Source organism: Littorina saxatilis, linkage group LG10, assembly GCF_037325665.1.
Source record: "Littorina saxatilis isolate snail1 linkage group LG10, US_GU_Lsax_2.0, whole genome shotgun sequence".
Lineage (NCBI taxonomy): Eukaryota > Metazoa > Mollusca > Gastropoda > Littorinimorpha > Littorinidae > Littorina > Littorina saxatilis.
Genome location: NC_090254.1, coordinates 48,765,398 through 48,771,689, shown reverse-complemented (window position 1 = coordinate 48,771,689; position 6,292 = coordinate 48,765,398).

Genomic DNA, 6,292 nt, shown 5'->3' with positions numbered 1-6,292 from the left:
AACAATTTTCTCCCCCTTTCCTAACCTAGGTGGTGGGTTCAAGTGCTAGTCTTTCGGATGAGACGAAAAACCGAGGTCCCTTCGTGCACACTACATTGGGGTGTGCACGTTAAAGATCCCACGACTGACAAAAGGGTCTTTCCTGGCAAAATTGTATAGGCATAGATAAAAATGTCCATCAAATACCCGTGGGACTTGGAATAAAGTAAAACAAATTCCATCTCACACGGCATTAAGTCTCAGGAAAACATGAATACACGCATGCAGGAAAAAAAATATGGGTAGCGCCGTATGTATGGCAGCTCGCTTTCCCCGGGGAGAAAGCAGCCCGAATTTCCATGAGGGTAACCTCCCTGGACTGTAAATCTTATCCAATCCAATCCAATCACAAAGCGACGAAGTGAACAACGGTGATTGTAAAACAATTGACATCAGAAAGCGACCAAGTGAACAACGGTGATTGTAAAACAATTGACATCAGAAAGCGACCAAGTGAACAACGGTGATTGTAAAACAATTGACACCAGAAAGCGATCAAGTGAACAACGGTGATTGTAAAACAATTGACATCAGAAAGCGACCAAGTGAACAACGGTGATTGTAAAACAATTGACATCACAAAGCGATCAAGTGAACAACGGTGATTGTAAAACAATTGACATCACAAAGCGACCAAGTGAACAACGGTGATTGTGAAACAATTGACATCACAAAGCGATCAAGTGAACAACGGTGATTGTAAAACAATTGACATCACAAAGCGATCAAGTGAACAACGGTGATTGTAAAACAATTGACATCAGAAAGCGACCAAGTGAACAACGGTGATTGTAAAACAATTGACATCACAAAGCGACCAAGTGCGCACTTATTCATGTCAGACATTAACACTAAGAATACATCCCACCAACACCAAGAATGGCTGCCTAATGAGCGAGACAAAACGGTCTTAAACGTAAGACGCCCCCGAGTGTACGTGGAATCAAGTTGCAGCCCCCGAGTGTACGTGGAATCAAGTTGCAGCCCCCGAGTGTACGTGGAATCAAGTTGCAGCCCCCGAGTGTACGGGGAATCAAGTTGCAGCCCCCGAGTGTACGGGGAATCAAGTTGCAGCCCCCGAGTGTACGGGGAATCAAGTTGCAGCCCACGAATATAAAAGGAAAGGAAGAATAACAGAAAAGTCTCCATCGCAATGTTACCACATACACTAGTTAACAATGCAGCTGATAGTGTTTCGTACAAAAAGGACCTGAAAGATGCTAACATTACTTTCTTGTAAACCACCACCTCTTTTGGCACGGGCATGCAGCCATACACTACGTAAGGCAGGCGGCAGTGTAATATAATAAGCCGAGCCACCCCGGGTAGACTGTTTGTTTGGAGGTTTTGGGCGTTAACTTGTGTGCACAATTACATGAACAGTTCAAGTTGATTGTGTTAGGTTGTGGCAGGAAACTCATCACACCTGCTTCGTTTTGATTTCTCACAGCGTCCTAATTGTAGGATTTGGAATAGTATTAGGGTACGCTTACTGACCACAATACTACATCATACTGAATCTTATTTTTATCGGAGGTACTTTTTAACTGTGATCTGCACGACAGAAATGTCAATCCTCCTTCACGTGCTGGGTGATACACAGAATACAGTTGAGCAAACAGCTGTGTGGTAAAGTGTTGTAAGCCGCGCGTTACGTTAATACATACAGTAAAGTGTTGTAAGCCGCGCGTTACGTTATTACATACAGTAAAGTGTTGTAAGCCGCGCGTTACGTTATTACATACAGTAAAGTGTTGTAAGCCGCGCGTTACGTTATTACATACAGTAAAGTGTTGTAAGCCGCGCGTTACGTTATTACATACAGTAAAGTGCGTAATATACAATCAGTAAACAGCTGTAAACAGATCGTTGTGATATACAATCATTAATTGCTGTAAACAGATCGTTGTGTGATATATTCACAGTAAAGTCATGTAAACAGATCGTTGTGATATATTCACAGTTAAGTGCGTGAAATGCAATTAGTAAAGAGCTGTTAGTTGACCGTTGCGTGATAAACACACAGTAAAGTGTTGTGAACAGATAGTTGCGTGATAAACACATAGCAAAGTGTTGTGAACAGAGCGTTCTGTAATAAGCACACAGCAAAGTGTTGTAAACAGATCGTTGCGTGATAAACACACAGTAAAGTGTTGTAAACAGATCGTTGCGTGATAAACACACAGCAAAGTGTTGTAAACAGATCGTTGCGTGATAAACACACAGTAAAGACAGTGTTGTAAACAGATCGTTGCGTGATATACACACAATCACGTTGTGTTAAGAGAACTTTGCAACTGTCGTTAAACTTGACTTAGTACTTCGTGCAAACCCTTGTTTCGCTTGACCGATCAGAAGTATTACACTTCATTCCAACGTCAAAAGGTAAGTGTTACCTTTGTTTGTAACCATACGTATCTTATTTTTTCAATCTGCAATAATTTTCTGCTGCACGTGACGTCAACAGGTAGCAATACGTTTCTAAACATTTATGCCCACATTTTATTTTGTCACAAACGAGTTTTCAAACTATTGGTTTTTGTGTCTTATGAACATATTTGGCAGTTTTTGTGACGTCAGTTTTTGTGACGTCAGTTTTTGTGACGTCAGTTTAGTGAATTTTGTTTTTGAGCATAAAATGTTAGCGTCCCCTTTTTGGGTCAGTGGGAACAATAAAGGGGGTAGGGGTTTTACACGTCACCACACAACAAAGACACGAGCTTACAGCTTTGTAGATCTGCCTTCATTGGTATTAAATGAACTGTCATTGAACAAATTAATGGTATTTAGTGAGATTTGTGAGACGGAAGTCGATAAACCCTATGCGTTTATGCTATACAGTTGTGGTGTAGGCTCCTACAAAAAGATATTGATGATTTTAAATAAAACTTTTGTGTTTCATTTTAATAAATGCCAAGGTTGGTTGTAGGCCATTTTAAAAATAAAAAGACCCTTTTGTTACACCAAAATGGCAATTGTTCAAAAGAACCAAAATATTCCCTCACCTGCAATACGGAACGTCAACCATCGTTACTCCAGTATATGTAACAAATATAATCATCATGACAATGCAACCTATTAGGGAATGCCAAACAAACATTCATTATGTTTATGTGCAGTTTATAAGCATGTATAAAGGATATATAACTGAGACAGACTCCATTAGAATTGAATTTGAAGACCTTCAACATGAGCAGGCCATCAGCTGTCTACAAACCCAAGAAACAGCCCGCTACAGCACCTGCTCCCAAAACATAGAGATCCCCTTGAACGAGACTGTTCCAGTCAGAAAGACAGGTTGGTCGCTTTCCAGACGATGGGCGGTGTGGAGGGACCGGGAGGGGACCTTAATGGAACGCCAATTGACTTTTTGTGTAACCCTACTCATTATTCTCACATGTATTCGAATGCCGTTGCTAGCTTTCTGATTTCAGTTGTATCGATGGCCTTATTTGGGGTTGCTTTTGTGCTCTGATTTGACGGATTTTTTGAGGTCCTGGGTGCAGTGAAACTTGTTGGCAAAAGGTCTGATTTTCAAAGAGAGTATAACCAAAACTCACAAGGGATGGTATCGGGTCTGAAGAATGGGTGAGGCAAAACGTGGATTATGTTGGTCTTTTAGGAATGGAGTTACGGCCCTTCTTTTGTGTCAGAACAACCCGGTGTGCAAACATGTGCACGATGCCGATCCCTCTATCTGTCTGTCTGTCTGTCTGTCTGTCTGTTTGTCTGTCTGTTTGTCTGTCTGTCTGTCTGTCTGTCTGTCTGTCTGTCTGTCTGTCTGTCTGTCTGTCTGTCTCTCTGTTTGTCTGTCTGTCTGTCTGTCTGTCTGTCTGTCTCTCTGTCTGTCTGTTTGTCTGTCTGTCTGTCTGTCTATCTGTTTGTCTGTCTGTCTGTCTGTCTGTTTGGCTGTCTGTCAGTCTGTCTATCTGTCTGTCTTAAAACCAAAATTGATTCGGAGCACGGATGGAGTCGGTAGAGCGCTGGCCTAAAAACATATCAACTTTTTGCGGACTTTGTGTGTCTGTGTGTCTGTGTGTCTACCCGTCTGTCAGTCAGTCTGTCTATGTGTCTATGTGTCTGTGTGTCTGTGTATACTTAATTTTAACTTTACCTATACTATACGACGAGACATGACCAGACCGAATAATTAAAATGCGCGTGTCAGCTTCACTATTACGGTGAGGCCAAACGATTCTCAAGGCAGCAGTCACGCGATCTGCACGCACCGCTGAACACCGTTTAGTTTGTGTTCTGGTGTGCAGTAGGCCAGACGAGCTGGGTTGAAATGTTGCTCCCTGAGTCACACATGGACGATTCCCATTCAATTTGCTAACAAGAGAGAGAGAGAGAGAGAGAGAGAGAGAGATCAAGACAGAGGGAGAGAGACAGAGACAGAGACAGAGAGAGAGAGACAGAGACAGAGAAAGACAGATAGACAGATAGACAAAGAGAGAGAGAGAGAGAGAGAGTCAGTCAGACAGACAGACAGACAGACAGACAGACAGACAGGAAGACAGACTGATACAGTGAGGCAGAGAGAGAGAGAGAGAGAGAGAGAGAGAGAGAGAGAGAGAGAGAGAGAGAGAGAGAGAGAGAGAGAGAGAGAGAGAGAGAGAGAGAGAGAGAGAGAGAGAGAGAACAAGAACAAGAACAAGAACAATTCTTTATTTTACGAGGGTAATAGAGTAAGCAGTGATCTGCTTTTTTACATCTGGCCCTCGCCCTAAAGAGGGACTAGTCTAAAATTGCAAAAGAATAAGCAAGTAAAGAAAACCACTGCTACATGATTATAATAAAATGAAAGTAAGAACATATCATCAATTTACATACAATACATTGCTTAAATGAAAAATGTAAGTTCATTTGACATGAGTTAAGAATTATAGAGTAGATTGCACTGACGCAACAAAGCTGTAAATGCCATGCCCATTGACATACACTGCATTCGAAAAAATCAGGGTATATAAAAATAATAATACATTGTTAAAAAGCACCGGTTGTTGGTTTTAACAACCATTCTAGCGACAACAGATGTTTATTTAGACTTCATGAGATAAGACGTATATCTGGTCTTAAAAACGTTTGTGCTGCTAGTTTGCCGCAGGATTGTCGGAAGAGTGTTCCAGAGACTGCTACCTGAATAGACTAAACTAGATTTGAATAGGTCAATCCTAGGCAGAGGCATGTTCAGTCTCATCAATTGGCGTGAAGTTTTTAACGTGAATTTGGAAAATATGGTTTGAGGTACACATCCATGAATAATTTTATGCATAAGGGTACCTTTATTATAACTTAGCCTTGCCTTCAGAGGAAGAATGCCTGAGTTCATGTAGTCTAACTCAGATAGGGTTGTTTTCTTTAATAAGACTACTTTAAGCGCTCGTTTATGTAATCTAATTAGTGGTTTGAATGAATTTTCACTTGCCGAGTCCCACAAGGTAGACGCGTAGTCAATAACAGACTGAATATGAGCATTAAAGAATAATTTCCTGGCTTCCAAATTCAGAAAGTGCTTGATTCTAGATAATAGATAAACCTTCTTGGACACTTATTTAGAAAGTTGTTCGATGTGGTGTGACCAAGACAGGTTGTTATCAATGGTCACTCCCAAAACTTTATGATGGTCGACTTTTTCAACAAGTTTATCATTAACCGTTAGATCGTGAAGTATTGAGGTTATGTTCTGGCGTTTTTGCCTAGTTGTTATTATCATGCTTTTTGTTTTTTGGGGGTTAAGGGACATGTGATTTAGCTCAGTCCATTCACTCAACTGGTTTAAACTTTCTTGCAGTGCTTCTGATAAACGACTTAAATTGGTGTTACTAGAATGTATGGTTGTGAGAGAGAGTGAGTGAGAGAGAGAGAGAGAGAGAGAGAGAGAGAGAGAGAGAGAGTGAGAGAGAGAGAGAGAGAGAGAGAGAGAGAGAGAGAGAGAGAGAGAGAGAGAGAGAGAGAGAGAGAGAGAGCTTCTGGTGACCTTGCGCTATAAGGAGCGAGGAATTATGCAACGACTCTCAGGGCTTTCAGAGACAATCTCAAATTATGCAGAGTTGGTATGTCGCTAGTACCCCCCTCCCTCTCCGACCCACCCAGCCTCACAACCAACCAGAATCGCTCTAAAACGCGCCCACCACCCCCACCCTACAGCCCTGCGCGAGTTGAGCCCGACCTGTCTTAGCTGTGTGTCATCTGATCCGCGTCCTGGTTGGAGGTGACCCGGATTTACCTGCTAGTTATACAGAAAGATGTC